At 40.5% G+C, this 17,719-nt stretch overlaps 1 protein-coding gene across 6 annotated transcripts in view; it reads left to right on the forward strand.

The window, feature by feature from the left end:
- Positions 1-17,719, forward strand: part of metro (membrane palmitoylated protein 7-like protein metro) — a 225,935-nt gene that overhangs the window by 130,113 nt on the left and 78,103 nt on the right. The gene's annotated exons all lie outside the window — the stretch shown is intronic.

Genomic DNA, 17,719 nt, shown 5'->3' on the forward strand with positions numbered 1-17,719 from the left:
GGCAATTTGACTAGAGTCAAATTTGACATGTTGTTCAAGTAATAATTTAGTATTTTTTAGGAATGCATGCGTATTTTTGCTATTTATTTTTTGTTCCTTGAATGGCTGAATATGTCTCTTAAAGAGAGACAAAACATGTCCCACTGATGTTATTCTAAGAAGGAATAAGTAATTTCCAGTGTCGTAAAGGTGGATTTCTCCTCAAAAAAGATATATAACACTTGTTTAAGGTTTACAATACGGGTTAATAAATGAAATTCATTTCATGTAATCATTTCTGGGTGTCATGACCCCATTGGCTTTGCCTTTGCTGATCACATTTCTGCTGTAGCATTGCCATTGTGGACGATCCTCGGTTGTCCTCAGGACACATTGGAAAGATAAACCAGTGATAGTCTTCACTTGTCCCATCCTTCTGGTTGCAATTCTTCCCCATGGTCTACTGCCGTTAACCGTCCCTTCCATGATTAACTTCTAGATTTTCTCAGGTCATCTCGCAGTGTGTCTGAGGAACTGAAGTATTCTTTCATTAATACGAGAAGAAAGGTGTTTTAAAACCTCAGCTCCTGAAGAATGGATGCGTTGGTTCTTGCAGTCCAAGGCACATGTGCCAATCTACGCCAGCACCACATTTCAAAAGCATCGATGCATTTAGTGCCCTAAGGCTTTACTGTCTAGGTCTCACACCCATTCGTGAAAACAGAGAATACAAGGGTTTCAACGAAATGGATCTTTGTATTATTAGTAATTCCTCATTCTTCCAGGTAGTTAATTTCATCCTAGCAACTTGTCATAGCAAAATCCTTCTCTTTATCTCTTTCTCGGAACCTCACGCATCACTGATAGTTGAGCCAAGGTATACAAAGTCGTGCACTACATCCAACTGAGAGTATTCTGTGAAATGACAATCTACCTTTATAGCTGTAGTGTTGCAGTCATACAGACCTTTCATCACTGATATAATATGAGGTGGAGGACCAAATTCATCTAGCACGTGCCCCAACTTTTCCCAATCAAAGCATTTGAAGGCCTTTTTGTAGTTGAGGAAGGAGATGAAGATGGGGATACAAAACTCTCAACTTTTTGTATTATTTGCCTCAGGTTGAGAATCTGCTCATAAGATCCTTTACCTGAAACAAAGCCGGTTTGTTCCTTGGATATCTGAGGTTGTGGGCAAGTTTTTAGGTGCTGATTTAAGGTGTGTAAGAGGATTTTACAGCCGTGTGGTATCAAGGTAATAGTGAGATAGTTAGAGCAGTTTCCGACTGAGCCTTCTTGCTTAGTGGAATGAAAACAGATGTTGTCCAATCTTTCAGCCATTCTCCCTTACTCCGTATTTATTACACAATGAATGAAACGTATCTGCGCCATCCTCTCCCATTTAAAGATAAAAATTTCATGATGTTCTGTATTGAACTGTAATACAATTAAATTGAAATAACAAATAACATAGTTCAACCTATTCAGTACAAATAAATAAGAAATGTAGTGTTACTTGACTTACTTTGACTTATTACCTGTTGCTCCTCCTGTAACATAGGGCTTCCGTGAAACACTTCCACCTGTTCCTATTGTTGGCTAACCTCTTCACTTCATTCCAAGTTTTTCCCACTGTTAGACATTCCTCTTCGATTGTCCTTTTCCAGGTCTTCTTCGGTCGTCTGCACTTTCTAGCGCCTTGGGGGTTCCAGTCGAGCGCTGTCTTTTCAATGGCTCCAGCGGGCTTCCTTAAAGTATGTCCTATCCAACGCCATTTTCTCTCCCTTATCTGCATTTCAATTGGCTGCTGGTTAGTTTCTTCCCATAGATCTTCAATTGAAATAACATCCGGCCATCTTCTGTTGATGATACGTCTTAGACAGCGATTCACGAGGACTTGCAGCTGATTAGTCGTCTTCTGGGTACCTTTCCACGTTTCACAGCTGTACAGCAGAACGGACTTAACATTTGTGTTAAAATGTCGTAGCTTAGTTTTTCTAGAAATGTTCTTGTTTTTCCATATAGGATACAATTGAACAAAAGCACCATTTGCTTTCCTGATACGACTCTTAATGTCGTCTTCTGCTCCTCCAGTCGCAGTAACCATACTCCCAAGGTATATGAAGGAGTATACTTGTTCTACTCGTTATCATCTACAGACAATTTATCATCAATCTTGGAATTGACCCTCATCTCCTTGGTCTTATTAATATTTATTTTAAGTCCAGCATCCTCTGCCTCCTCCTTCAACTGCTTAATCTTCTCTTCCATATCTCTGAACCGTTGAGCCATTAGGCAGATGTCATCTCCAAAAACAAGGTCTTCTAACCTATCTTGTAAGCCCCACAGGATGCCCCTTTTCCGACCTCGATACACTCTCCTGAGCACACTATCCATCGCAAGTAGGAAAAGCGTCAGAGAAAGAATACAGCCCTGTCAAACTCCCGAGGTCACATCTATTGGTTCAGTAAGATCTCCCATATGCAGAATCTGACATTTATAACCCTCGTACATATCCTTTATAATATTCATAATCTTTTGTGGTATACCATATTCTTCAAGTATTTGCCACATAACTCTTCTATTTACAGAGTCGAAGACCTTCTCAAAATCAATGAAAGTCAAGTAGAGGGTGTTCTGCCATTCTGTACTTTGTTCCAAGATGATTCTCGAAGTGTTTATGAGATCGACACTGCTACGGTGTTTACAAAAACCAGCCTGTTCCCTTCTAAGGCGCAATTCCACAACATCCTTCACCCGCTCTAAAATGATCCTTGAAATAGCCTTACTTGGCACCGACAACAATGTAATTCCTCTCCAGTTATCACACTTAGTAATATCCCCTTTCTTTGGTATCTTAACGATCAGGCCTTTCTTCCATTCAGCTGGTAGCTTTTCTTCATTCCAGATCCTTTCCAACAGGTGGTGCAATAATTTTGCCGAGGTCTCAATATCTGCTTTAAGTATTTCTGGCGCGATATTATCCATACCGGGTGCTTTTCCAGTTTTTATCTGTTTCAAGGCCTTCTCTATTTCTGAACAGGTTGGAGGATGTAAATTTATTCTTGGGTCGCTATCTACTGGTTCCATTTGTTGGTTATCATTCTGTTCTGTATCTCTATTGAGCAACTCTGAGAAATGTTCCTTCCATCTCTGTAGCTGTTCTTCCCGGGTGGTCAGTAGTTCACCTCTCTTGTTTTTAATGGGTTTATTCCTGATAAATCCTCTCCTTGACAGTTTCTTTGTGATACTATACAATTCCTTAGCGTCTCCCCTTGCTGATGACTCTTCTGTCATTCGTGCTTGTTCATCTATCCACTGTATATGATCTTTTCTACACTTTTCTTCACACTCTTATCAGCTTCCACATATTCCTTTTGTGCTGCGGCTTTCTGTTGTCTTGTTTTACACATATTAATCTTTGTCTTAACTAGCTTTCTAACCTCTATTTTTTTCCAAGTATCATCAGACATCCATTCCTTCTTGAAATAATTGTGAAATCCAAGCACCTTCTCACTAACGTCTAAATATGTGTCCTTGACTTTCTTCCATGATAATTCAACATCCATCATAAGTTCTGGTTCAACAGCAAGAGCTTCAAAGCAGTTTCTTAATTCTATCTGGAATTTTTTCCTTTTACTTTCATCTTGCAATTTACCTGAATCAAATTTCTTGTTTCGCCTTTCAAATTTCCTTCCACTTGCCACAATTTTCATTTTAAACTCTGCAGCTACCAGGTGATGATCACTTCCAATATCTGCCCCTCTTTTATTTCTAACATCAGTCAAGGATCTTCTAAACTTTCTACTTATGGCGATGTGGTCTATCTGGTTTTCTGTAACCTGATCTGGCGACACCCATGTAATCTTATGGCATTGTTTATGAGGGAATAAAGTGCCAACCACTATCAAATCATGGCTAGCACAGAAATCAATGAAAAGCTCCCCATTTTCGTTACAGTCACCAACTCCATGCATTCCCATAATTTGTTCCAGTCCCTCATTGTTAGAACCAACCTTTGCATTTAAATCCCCCATCACAATAATAATGTCTCTCTTTCCAACTTTCTTAATAGTCTCATTTAGCTGGCAGTAGAATTCTTCCTTTTTTTTCAATCTGACATTTCTGTGGGAGCATAACACTGGATCACAGTCACATTGCGAACCCGGGTCTTGAATCGAGCTGTCATCAGTCTTTCTGAGATGGGTTTCCAATCACGGAGGCTCCTCTTTGCAGTTTCATTCAATAACAATCCTACACCTTCTCTATGCGCTGCATCCTCCCCCATTTGCCCAGAATACAGGAATGTGCACCTATTAAGAGTCTGTATTTCTCCGAAGTCTGGCCACCGTACTTCACTTAATCCGGGGATATCCAGCCTGTATTCCTCCATCACTTTAGCCACCTGCTTCAATTTACTGCTCTCTCTCAGGGTTCTAACATTCCAAAAACCTATTCTCGTTTTCCGTTTCATGCCAAAAGTCGTCAACTTATTATTCATCCGGTTGTGTTTCAGTTCGGTTTCTTTAATGGTTTATATTTAAGGCTGTGTGAGTTATAACCCACAGCAACCCGAGCTTGGTGGTGGGACTGCCACCTAAGCCTCCAAGCCTGCCATTTTCTTAGCCTTTGAAGATCCCTCTTCACCACAAGGCAGTGGTTCCCCGTGTTCCTCTAAACCCCACGGGAAGAGGGTTGCATCGCCTGCCAGATTTGCCGTTCCAAAAGTATCTTTTTCCGCCGCATCTGCCATTGAGGACTTCACCAGAGCCCCGTTAGCCGTCACTTTTCAGGGTTCTTGTAGGGCCTTCACAGCTACCGTAGCGGTCATGGGGCACACACAGTCCCCGCTGTACATCACCCCTGCAGGCAATCCCTTACTTCATGCCTTTGCCCACCTCCCATGACATGGACGAGGGGTTGGACTTATGGGAGACAATGTAGTGTTACATTCCTATTTAATTATAAGCGGAAGCTGGGCTGCTTCAGTATGCCATGAGAGAGCAAGAGGTGCACACATCTGTTGGACAACGCATTATTATCAAATTTCTTGCAAAAGAGGGCATCAAACCTTCCGAAATTTCGAGACGGCTCCGTGCATAGTTTGGGGAAGAAACACTTCCGCAGACTCGAGTGTATGTGGGGGCTAAAATATTTGTGGAAGGAAGAGAAGCTGTGGAAAATGGAACCTCATGAGAGGAGACTGCGGACAAGCATCACTGCAGAAAACGTTATTTGTGACATTGGTGAAGATCGGTGAATAAAAATTTTACAAATTGTTTTAACCATAGGAATAAGTTACGGAAGTGTTCAAACCGTCATCCGAGATGAACTTCATTTCAAAAAATTGTCTCCCAGGCGAGTTCCTAGTCTCCTCAACCAGGTACAAAAAAAAATTACGTCAGGAAGTTTGTCAGAGACTCCTGCGTCACTACAAGGAGGAAGGAGAGGATTTCTTGCATCGTATTGTGACTTGTGATGAAACTTGGGTGCATCATTACACCCCAGATTCAAAGAAAGCAGGCAAGCAAGCATGGAGTGGTGGCAAAGAGACGTAGCAGGTCTGATCAGGACCAAAACGCCTGTCTGCTGGAAAGGTGTTTGCAACCGTTTTCTGGGACTCCACGGGTGTTTTGCTGGTGGATTTTCTTCACAAACGAAGCACAATTTATGCAGCCTATTACTTGTCGCCCTTTGGATGAAGCAAAAGCTGTGTATTGCAACAAGCAACACCAGCAACCGATCTGAAACGTCATTCTTCTTTATGACAAAGGAAGGCTGCATACTGCTGCTTTAACGCAAGAAAAACTGGAGGAAATTCACTGGACATCTCTGGAACACCCTCCGTACAGTCCAAATTTGCCTTGCGACTACCATTTGTTTGGACCACTCAAAGAAGACCTAGGACCACAGCAGTTCAATGATGGTGATGATGCAAGTATAGAAGAGTTTGTACGCAATTAACTCCACACACGTCCGTCTTTTTATCAGGATGGCATCAATAACTTACCAATCCAATGGAGAAAATGTGTATTGAAGGCAGGGCACTATGTAGAAAAGTGATCTCTATATGTGTATTTTTTTGGTTGATGCAATCAATGAAATGAAATGAAATCAAATGGTGTATGGCTTTTAGTGCCAGGAGTGTCCGAGGACATGTTCGGTTCGCCAGATGCAGGTCTTTTGATTTGACCCCGTAGGCGACCTGCGCGTCGTGATGATGAAATGATGAAGAGGACACATACACCCAGCCCGAGTGCCAGCAAATTTAACCAATGTTGGTTAAAATTCCCGGCCCTGCCAGGAATCGAACCCGGGATCCCTGTAACCAAAGGCCAGCACGGTAACCATTTAGCCATGGAGCCGGACAATGCAATCGATTGAAATAGGTAATTCCCGTTTATATTTGATCTGCCCTCGTACTTGTTGAACTAGGGAATTAGAGGTAAAGAAGAGAAGAAAGTTCAGTAATGCAGGGAGAATTATATCTCGGAAAGCAATTTACTGTTTCAAGAATAAAACCTTCATAGCATTTAGGTTTTTACTTCCAACTTCTTTCTGACTATGAGTGTGGGGACACTCCCAAGTATCTCTCAGGAAGTGTTCTTCGGATCTGAAGAGAGTATTAGTATTCTGTCCATTTCCAGAAATGGACAGAATAACAGTATCACGTTATTCTGTCCATTTCTGTGTGTGGGCCACTGGGATGCTTTTCATTCTCCAGGCAGTTTCAGCTGGTTGCCATAATTTTTGTCTAGATTGTTTTTCACCTCTCCTTGATTCTTTGATAACAAGAGATTTTTGTATGGGATGTTCTTCATCATGCCACTTGACGTGCCTGTACCAGCGGGGTTGTCTTCTCTAGTTTCTCACCGATAGTGGTGATACCAATGGACACTTGATAATGCTCCTTACTTACTTGGTCAGCCTGAGTAACGCCTGAAGACCATCAGAGCATCTGTCTGGCCTGCATTTGCTGATTGTGCTGCTTGCCTTACCCAGCATTCAGAGGTCTGATGACCATCTCTACACTTTCCCTTTAAGCTTTATGGGCATTCATGTGTCGCAGTAGACACCTGTTTGTGATTGCCATTTCATCCAGCCAACATTATTTTGGTGCTTGATGTCATTGATTGTAGCAGTGACAGAGCCAAGTTACTTGACCTTGTCTGTCATCATCAGTGGGTGTTTCATCCGCTTGCAAGACAGTGTTATGCACACCAATCAGCTCTTATTCTGTAAAGTTGCAGAACAAATCTGAATCCATGTTCATCATTTCTTCCTAACAATGCTCTCTAACATTCTAAGCCTTCCTCAGTCTCTTAACGCTTTTCACTGGCTAGAATGTATCATCCGCATATAGCAGTGTCCGTGGCAGATCTGGCATCTACAGTTCTTTGTAGTTAATGGCAATGTTAAACAGATTTGGACTTGGTGCTGCTCCCTGATGTACACAGACTTTTACAGGAAAATATTTTTAAGATACACCTGAACCAGTTTTAGCTTAGGTAGAGAGACAAACATACTTGTACTGAATAAGTTTAATATATTCCTCAGCAGTGTTCAGGTGTCGTAGCAGCATCCAGATCTCCCTATCAACTCAGTCAAAGACTTTCTTGAGATTGATGACACTGTATAATAAAATTGTACATAGTTCTCAAACAAGATTTAAAAGCATTTGTATTTGCAGATGTTATAGTAGTTTGGGGTAACTCAAAGAAAGATGTGCAAGAGAGACTGCAGGGGTGGAGTCAGGAGTGTGAGAGATATGGATTAAACATCAAGGCTAAAACGGTGGAGTTGAAGGTACAGAAGGGTGACAGCCAGCCAGAAATCATGCTGACTGGCACTAAGCTGGATAGTGTCACAGAATTTAAGTACTTGGGTAGTATAACGTCCAAGGATAACTTAGCTAAATACAAAGTAAACAGTCGAATCAGCAAAGCAATGCATATTTACCTTCAAGTATGACATCTACTGTGGGATAAACAAGTACCACTCAAAACAAAGATGACACCGTATAAATCATACTACATCCCTATCCTCACATACAGCCTGGAAACTGCTACACAAGAAAGGACAACTCGAAACTCCAAGCAGCAGAAATGAAGTTCCTACGCACAATGATCCAGAAGACCAGGAGGGATAAAATCAGGAATGAAAAAGTCAGAGAAGATGTAAGACTAGAAGACTCCAGAAGATCCAAAAGGCAAGACTGAATGGTTTAGTCATGTGAAAAGAATGAGTGCCAATAAGTCTGCAAGAAAGGAGTATGGAAGAGAAATAAAGGGAAAGAGACCAGTGGGCAGACCTAGAGAAAAATGGACAGACTTGGATGTAGAGGAGAAGGATCAGGATTGGGAGCGGATTGTGAACGAAGAATGGTTCATGGACCGAACAAACGGAAGGGGTTCGTTTACCACACCTGGGAAACTGGAGTTGATCAACGATGATGATAGTTCTCCATCAAGGTACAGAGGGTCTGAATTGCACTGCTAGTTGACATACCAGATGTGAGACTGCACTGGTTTTGATGGATGTTGACAATATTCCTGATGCAGTTTACAGTGACACAATCCCAAATATTGAGTTCTCACTTTCTCTGGTGTCTCCCTTCTGCTGCACGATGGGAATGTGGTAGCTTTGGTGGAACTCTTCTAGCATGAGTGCACCAGCAAGATTCTTAATAAACACCTTCATTCAGTCTTTCTCAACCTTTTTTGATGGTACAGCCCCTTCTCTGTTATGTTTTTTCACACGGCTCACCCTAAGTATTAGACATCTATATAATTATATAAAATAAGTGTTTTGTCTGTACATTGCTCAGAATTTAAAAAGAAAGGTATTTCTGTATCGGTCATGTCCACAGTAACAAGGAAATGCAATTTTTACTTTTCCGTAATTTCTGTCTGTCTGTCTGTCTGTCTGTCTGTCTGTCTGTCTGTATGTATGTATGTATGTATGTATGTACATGCATCATGAGAAAATGGCTGAAGGGAATTTAATGAAAAGCGGTATATAAAGTCAGGGGATGAACCGCTACAATCTAGGCTATACATTATTTTGTTCACGCTGAGTGAAATGGTAGTTAAGAGGAAGGCCTGAAATTTCTCAAATGTTTATATTATTAGTGGTCTTATCGATACATATTACGTAACTAAAATGATATAAAATTGAATTTCCAGTCATTTATGTCTTGTACATTTTTACCATACCGGCGATGATAACAGAGATATTCGTGAATTTGTATTTTTGTTGCAAAGTGCATATCAACGCCGAGCCATGAGAAAATGGGTGAACAGAATTTAATGAAACACGATATATAGAGTCGGGGAATAAGAAACTACAGTACATTCTAAGCTATCCACCCTGGATGAAATTGTAGTTAAAGGGAAGGCATCAAATATTTAATTTTTAAGTACCTATGTTATGGTCCTATCGAAAAGTACTACATAAGAAAAGTTAGAGAGAATACAATTTCAGATCATTTTGTTTTATTCATTTTTACCGTACCGACTATGATAAGAGTGGTATTCCAGAGTCGGAAGAAAACTAAATGTGAAGGCCTACAATATCGAAAGCTCTTATATTGATCAACAATATCATTATATTGACCATTGTTTTTTGTGATGTTCTTTGCCTCTTATACTGCCACTAAACTCCGATAGATGGGATTACTGCTGCGTACTGAGTATAACAGCCTGACTGAATATTGGTAGGAAATAGCCGGGGAGTTAGAAAACTTTCTTCTTTAGCATGCCATTCCTCTGGTACATACATTTTTTTCTGATACTGCTGGTACGTAACACACTGGTTCATCATAGTATTCCAGCTATTCGATCCCTACTCTGACACGATGTTTTGAATGAGCAGTGTGCACATTTAAGGCAAAGGCTCACGTAGTAGTAGTAGTAGTAGTATAATGACCTGGTCTAGAATTACAATTTAGGCCTATAGCACCACAATTCACTAATCAACTTAAAATTTTACCCTGAAAAGAGCTGTTAATTAAGAAAAGCTTCTTCCTCTTCACTTTTATTAAATTCTACATTAATTTTATTCCAAATTAGCAGTGAATTTGCCTCCAAGTCATATCCATTGCAAGTCCACTTTCTATTGCATCTTGTTTTACCTCTTTGACCCACTTCGTGGAAGCTTTCAGTCTAGTGATGTACTTGAACATTTTCGTATTTAGCTGTGTTCTCATCCATTCTTTCTAGATGCCCATAGAATTTTAGTCTTCGCAGAATGTAGTTATATAATATATTATAAAATCCAAAAGTTGCATTACAATATTTGTATTTTATTTGCCATGTGAATTTCACTCCTTCAAACATTATTTTTGCCTTCCTTATCGTTACACCAGGGCCTTAGTCAGATATTTTGTTTTGTGCCCAGAGCCTTCCATAGCTTCTATGGGATGCTATAGGGTCCCACTGTTTTACTGTTCTGCAGTTTTGACATGGCTGCTTGAACTTCAGCTGGAGAGTTATTAAGTACAGGTCACAGGACAGGAAGCTGTGGAATTGCAACCTCTTGTGGAAATTGTTCATTGAGCAACTCAGTGACATTGACATACTCCCTCTAGTGGATTTTGGTGGCTTTGTCCTTTGTGAGCAGTTATCCCTTTTAATCATGGATATATTTGGTGCTGGTGATGATTTCTTTAGAGTGCTTTTCATTCTGGGTTTGTTTCACATCCTCTGCAGTGTCTCCAAATCTTCATTGAAGCTTTGCACTGCTTTTCCTTTTGTTTCTGCAACTTCTTTCCTTGCAAGTTTCTTAGCAACCTTGTACCTCATCCTCAGGCTGTTTCTAACCTTTCATCACTCTTTGTAAATAGTTTTCTTTTCCCTGAACACCTCGTGGACTTCGCCTTTCCATCACCACATCTCTTTATCAATTTTTGGTTTCCCTTTTGATACCCTGAAATGCTACGTTGTCTTTTCTGAGCAGCAACTCTGGAATTGCGATATGTGGTCTGGGCTGTTGGTATCATTTTCCTCCAGACCTTGAGCGATATAGGCCCTGATTTGTGAAAGTGGAACTAGTTTCTTTTCAGTTTCATTTTAGTTAATATATAACCTTTAAATACCTGGAAAAGAAGACATGATAAATTACTGTACACGTTTTCTTTCTTGGAAAACCATCACCAGATTCTATCAAATCACACTTCAAAAATAAACGAATGGATGATGAACAAGTAAAAACATTTATGATAAAATTCTGTTCAATAAATGTGGAAATATTTTTGAACTTGCCTTGATGTACTTTGATGATGATGATGATGATGATGATGATGATGATAATAATAATAATAATAATAATAATAATAATAATAATTTTTGCGAGGGATTGTGGAAAATCTTACATGAGACACTCGTGAAGGGCCCGCACTCCACAAGTGTGTGGGATTCTTACCCACTAAAAACCACACACCCATTTTCCCCACGATGTTTGTTTCTACCCCGGAACCGCTGTCGCATGACTTCAGGGTAGTGTCGTGCTTTTAGTCATTCAGGCTTCTTCTTCCTTCATTAATCTTTCACTAATGTTCAAAAGCATTCAGATCCCTCTTCTTCTGGCGCAGGATACTTTCCACATATTTCTCAGCATCACAAGCACAATATTATCTGGCGTCAGTACTTTGAGTTCAGCTTCCACAGTACTTCTTTCTGTCAACCAACGATCACATATGAAGAAAGCATGTAGGACGTCATCTATATCATGACAGTAAATGCATTTTGGACTGCTGGCTATGTTCAATTTGCGCAAAAATTTACGGAAGTATCCGTGCCCTGTTAGAAGCTGAGTAATATAGTAATTTACCTCACCATGTGTCCATTCAGTCCAATAGTTTAAACCTGGTATTATTAACTTTGTCCATTTCCCTCGAGGATCACTTTCTTGTCTCTGTTTCCAGCGCTCCATTCGACGGCTACGGGCTGACTTCTTTGCGAGTTTCTGTCCAAGTTCTCCTTGAATACACCAGATTTCCTGTCGTTCAAAAGCAAGTAAGTCAATAGGCGCTACTCCAGCTATGGTGAGGATTGTAGGTTCGGATACCGTACAGTATGCACGTGCTCTTCTCAACGCTGCTCTTTGTTGTACCGCAGCCATCATTCTCCTATACTTTCCTATCTTCAGTGATTCAGCCCATACCTTGGAATCATACAGAAGTACTGATTGGACTGTTGACATCAGAAGTTGTCGTTTGCTGGATCTCGGGCCTTTGATATTGCCCATCAGTCGACTAAGTTCGGTCATATATTTCGCTGCCTTTTTGTCACCCTCCGGATATGATGCCAGAATGCGAGTTTGGTATCAAGCGTAATTCCTAAATATTTCACTCTTAGTTGTTTCAATGGCTATCTCTCCAACTTGAAACGACACAATGGTCTCAATTTTTTTTCTTTTCAAAAGAACAATTTATGATCAGCAAGCGTTAGTCTGTGGTTATTCATCCATCTCTTTATCCGTCGCATCACTTGATTCAGTTTAAGTTGTGCCAATTCCAAATCGTGGGTCACTATCAAGACAGCCACATCGTCAGATTAACCCATAAGTGTTGTATCTTCAGGTGTATCTAGTTGCAGTAAGCCATCATAAGTAATATTCCAAAGGTCTGGGCCAAGGATGGATCCTTGTGTTGCACCAGCTGTAATCTGTTTAGTCTTTTGTCCACCCTCTGTATTATACAGCAGTAAGCAATCCTTCAAATAGTCTTTCAATATTCTCATGAGATACTCTGGAAGCTTGAATGTTTCTTGAAGTGCTTCCAGTATGTCCGTCCACCTTGCTGAGTTAAAAGCATTCTTCACATCTAAGGTCACAAGAAGCGCCACTTTATGAGAATAATAATTGCCTGTTTGTGCTCTTTTGGCAGTGTTCATTACTTCTAGTACTGCATCAACTGTCGAATGTCCTCTCCGAAAGCCATGCTGACGAGGTGACAACTCCCCAGCTTGCTGAACTGTTGAGAGTATTCTGGGCTGTAGGAGCTTCTCTAAACCTTTTCCTGCAGTATCAAGCATACAAAGAGGTCTATACCCCCCAGACTTCCCTTTGCTGATCAAAACTAACTGTGCCTTTTTCCATCGATTGCTAAAAATACCTGCCATGAGGCAATTGGAGTACATTTCCAGCAGCAACTGTGGACAGAATTCTGCCGTTATCTTCAGTACTTCGGCTGGTATACCGTCTGGCCCTAGGGCTTTCTTATTTCTGAGAGACGTAATGCCTCTTTGTAGTTTTCCTGTGGTGAAAAGCGGTATGTCGATTGGTTGCCTTACATCTTCATCAGCAATCCTCTGAATGATCAGGGAACAAATTATCCACTATCTTTCATGGTTTGCGGATCCACGGTTGGATTTGATAGTGCCCCAAGTTTCTTCAAGACGACTTTATAGCCCAGTCTCCATGGGTCGTCATATACTTCCTTAGCCATTGCCCACCATCTGTCAGGTTTACTTCTCTTGATTGTATTTCGGTTCTTTCCTTGCTGATTTATATTCTGTCATGAGTGAGACATCTTCCTGGCTACCTCTAGCTCTCTGTGCTCTGCGCCTCAGTCGTAGACAACGTTTCCTCAACTCCGCAATTTCTTCAGTCCACCAGTACGCTGGACGTTTACAGTTTTGCGGTTTCTTTCTAGTCATAGATGCATCACAAGCTTGTTGAAGGAGCCGCATGGTGAGTTCGACACATTTGTTAGCCATTTCATTTCCTGTATAACCAGAGCATTTTCTTGATATGTCCTCCATTTCTCTATGTAGTGTATCAAGAAATTTCTCTTTATCTATACTCGCTGTATTCCATTGTTGGTTCGGTCAATCGCGCGACATAGTCCTTAGCTGTGGTTCTTCTTGGAGTACATATAAAATGATGTATTGGTGATCACTTCCCGTATAGTCCTCTGTCACTCGCCATTCAGTGATCCTCGATGAAATGTCTTCTGATGCAAATGTAACGTCAGGTATTGTTCTCCTGCAGCCTGGTCGTTGGAAGGTTGGCACGTTTCCGACGTTGATGACTATCAAACCTGTCCTAGCAGCCATCTCCATTATACATCGTCCTCTAGGGTCGATATGTGGCATGCCCCGTCCTAACGCTTGGGCGTTAAGGTTCCCAGCAACCATCTGTTGTCCATTCCCTGTAGTGCATCTTCAAGGCCATCCAGTTTTGACTGAAAGTCACTATCCGTCCTATCCGTACAAATTACACATCGTGGATTTGCTTTGCAGCCTGCTGCCTTGTGTCCAGTTTCTCCACACTTGAAACAAAGCTTACTTCTGTCTGGACCTTTGCAGACACGTGCATGATGTCCGTAAAAAAGACCTCAAAAGCAAAGGGGTACCACAATTCATTTTCGTATCCTGCAGTAGAGCCATCCTAGTTTGATTAGACCAGCTTCCAGAAGTTTCATAGCCACTTTGTCTTCCAGCTCTACTATGGCGAGTTTCTGCCCCTGGTGTTTGACTTTGTGACTATAATTTTTATATCACCATTGAAATTCCCCAAATCCTTACAGCATCTTCTACATCCACAGCAGTGTTAGCATCATCCGTATACCGAATTTCAAGTGTTGTTCGGGAGATTAGAGCTTTCACTTCACCATCTTGTCCAACGACATCTCTCAAATATCTATTAAACATGTTCCTGTTCCCATTTTGCGTGGTTTTCTTAAATTCCAAAAGAACAGTGCCCGCTCTTGTTTTAAAACCGCTTTCTTCTGACTCACTTTACTCCGAATGTCTCTCAAAACATCCGCGTAAGTCTTACCATTCATTGGTGTGATGAGGACATCTTCTGAACGGCTCCATGGTTTGGGGTGATCTTGTTTCCTCTTCTTTCCACTTTCTGTGGCTGCGTCATGATAATTTCTATTGGTTTCTGGTTACGTATTTTTTATCTCATCGTTCTTCTTTTTCTCTTTGGGGAGACTTTTTTCTATTCCATCTCCTCTCTCTTCTTGGTTTTCATTGGTAGTGATGTTTTAGTCGGCTCTGGCTCCTTTACAGTTGTTGGATTTAGCTCTAATTGCTCCTTTGTCTTCTTCCAAGACATTCTGCAAGTTGCTTCCGTATCTAGAGCTTCCGCCAATTTTGCCAGGCCGTTCCGAATTTCCTTCTTCAGATTCTTCAAAGGAATTGCCATGAGCAATGTTCTTGCGATCTCGAGATGCTCCTCTTCCTTCTGTTGATATTCCGTTATCAATACTACTACTACTACTACTACTACTACTACTACTACTACTACTACTACTACTACTACTCTTGCCATGAAACACAGAATACCCCACAAGTGATTTTCTCTCCTTACAGCTGTCCAGGATGGACTGCACATGTGAACGTGCGATCCTGATGTCACACCAGGAACTTTCTGTTCATCATGCTGTGATGAAGTCACCAATTTATAGTCTGTTTTGCTTATTTGAAATTATTTTTGGGGAACATTTTTGGAATGTCTATTTTTCATTTGTGAATGAATAAATTAAAATATTAAATGGAGTGTGAAATAGTGTGATTTATCGATGTATTGTACCCATCCCGGGCATATCAGGGCATCATTTAAATAATTCGGCTTCACAAATAAATATATATATGGAGTTCTTTGGATGAGAATCTTCGGAAATCACTTCCCAGGGCTCCAAGTCCCATCCTCCCTACTTTCATTGCGTGAACGGCTAAAACTCGGTAGCATATGGATAATGGAATGTTTGTAAAAGAAAAATGGGCACTACATTAAATATAACGAAAGTAGGGTTCTCTTTAATGTAAGAGAGATACACTAATATTATTAAATGAGAAGAGTTTTGTTCCCAATATTTACTAAGAATTTAATTAAACCGATAGAATCACATAATAAAATTACGCAAAATAATGCCATATTATTACACACACACACACACACACACACACACACACACACACACACACACACACACACACACACACACACACACACACACACACACACACACACACACACACACACACACACACACACACACACACACACACACACACACACACACACACACACACACACACACACACACACACACACACACACACACACACACACACACACACACACACACACACACACACACGCGCGCGCGCGCGCGCGCGAAATAAATCATTTGTATACAGAATGCCTCAAAGTCTTTGCCAGTTCATACACTGTTTTGGCTATCGCTTGGCATACTTTAAATCACCTTATTAGCGTGCACTAATACTATATACACATTACACAAACGCAGGTTTTATTTATCACTTAGCAATGATACCCGATGGTATCTATTCATTGAATGGATTGACCATAATATGTGAATGACATTTTCTCGTTAGGCCATACTATTTTAGTTGGCCGTCATGGTTATGGAATTTCTGACAGATAACTGGGTACATTTTTCTACCCACGAGATCACACCACCGCATATTGAACACATGGTCTACCTGACCAAATCCATTACACATTATATTGAACACATACATGTATTTCTGGGTTTACCTGACCCTGTTATATATGAAGCGGATCAATACAACGTTGGTTTCCTACCCATCACCATAAATCACTTAAGAACAACATAAATACATGAATACATTATATAAATTTGTTAAGAATGAAGCCATGTTTTTCAGTGTTGACTTAGTTAAATGTAACAAAGGCTTTTCAGTCTGTCAAACACACAGCAAATATAATGTAAATTATAATACTATAAACTTCACACACAGTTGAATTTAATGGGATCCTACGTACTAATTCATGCAAATGAGCCTGCTGAAATATTAGCGATTATCCTCAAATCACAGAAGAAATCCTAATTAAATTAATAAAATCTTTCCCAGTAACACGTGTATAGTGCTCCCTACATTTAATATTATTAATTACGTAAAAATAAACAAGACTGGTATTTACAATTATATCAATATGCGAATGTGCAGTTCTCATGCCTAGTATATTAAAAAAATGTACTCATCAGTACTGTGTGTGGTTTGCTGTCATCTCGGTAGCTTCACTCGTAGATAATCCTAGGTTCCTCTTCCTCGTGTTGCTGTCCATGATGCCTCGAACTGTGGTCTCCTACTGTTGGAATATCTCAACGTTCCCTGGAGAGATGAATGCAGGCACTAGGCGCGACTCTAGTTGATTCCAATCCTGGGTTCAACGATCACTCATGAACATACAGGCAGAAATGAGAAATTGGTTAATGAACACTGTTTATGCGTTTTCAAAGAACCTACTGGTGATTAGATCCACTCATTGGTTCAAATGGACTAACCCAAATAGCGGTAAGTCTATGTAAATCACTATTCATTCCTCTTTTATCACATGGCCTGATTAATGTTTACTGTTACTTAACATGAGTGTCCATGGAATTTGCAGACGTTCTTCTATCAAGAACACCGTTCTATTAATTTATTGAGCGTCACTCAGTATTCAAATGCCATAAAATTGTCGACTATTAATCATTGAATGTGACCGGCTGTCTCACTAATTCTGAGCGACCTTATACGTTTGCCCGTTCTTTGATAAATACATCATGAGCCGTCACTGAAGTTACAAACATTTATAGGAATAAATGTTGCAATAACACCTCTATTCATCACTACCGTACTTGTCTTGTATCACACGGCTTATTTTGCGATATTTATACCGCGCTGATATATACTACTTTACCACAGCACTTCACACACTGTTATCCATTTTGCACAGTTCCACACTGACACGTAAT

This window comes from Anabrus simplex, chromosome 1 (assembly GCF_040414725.1).
Source record: "Anabrus simplex isolate iqAnaSimp1 chromosome 1, ASM4041472v1, whole genome shotgun sequence".
In the NCBI taxonomy this organism is placed as follows: domain Eukaryota; kingdom Metazoa; phylum Arthropoda; class Insecta; order Orthoptera; family Tettigoniidae; genus Anabrus; species Anabrus simplex.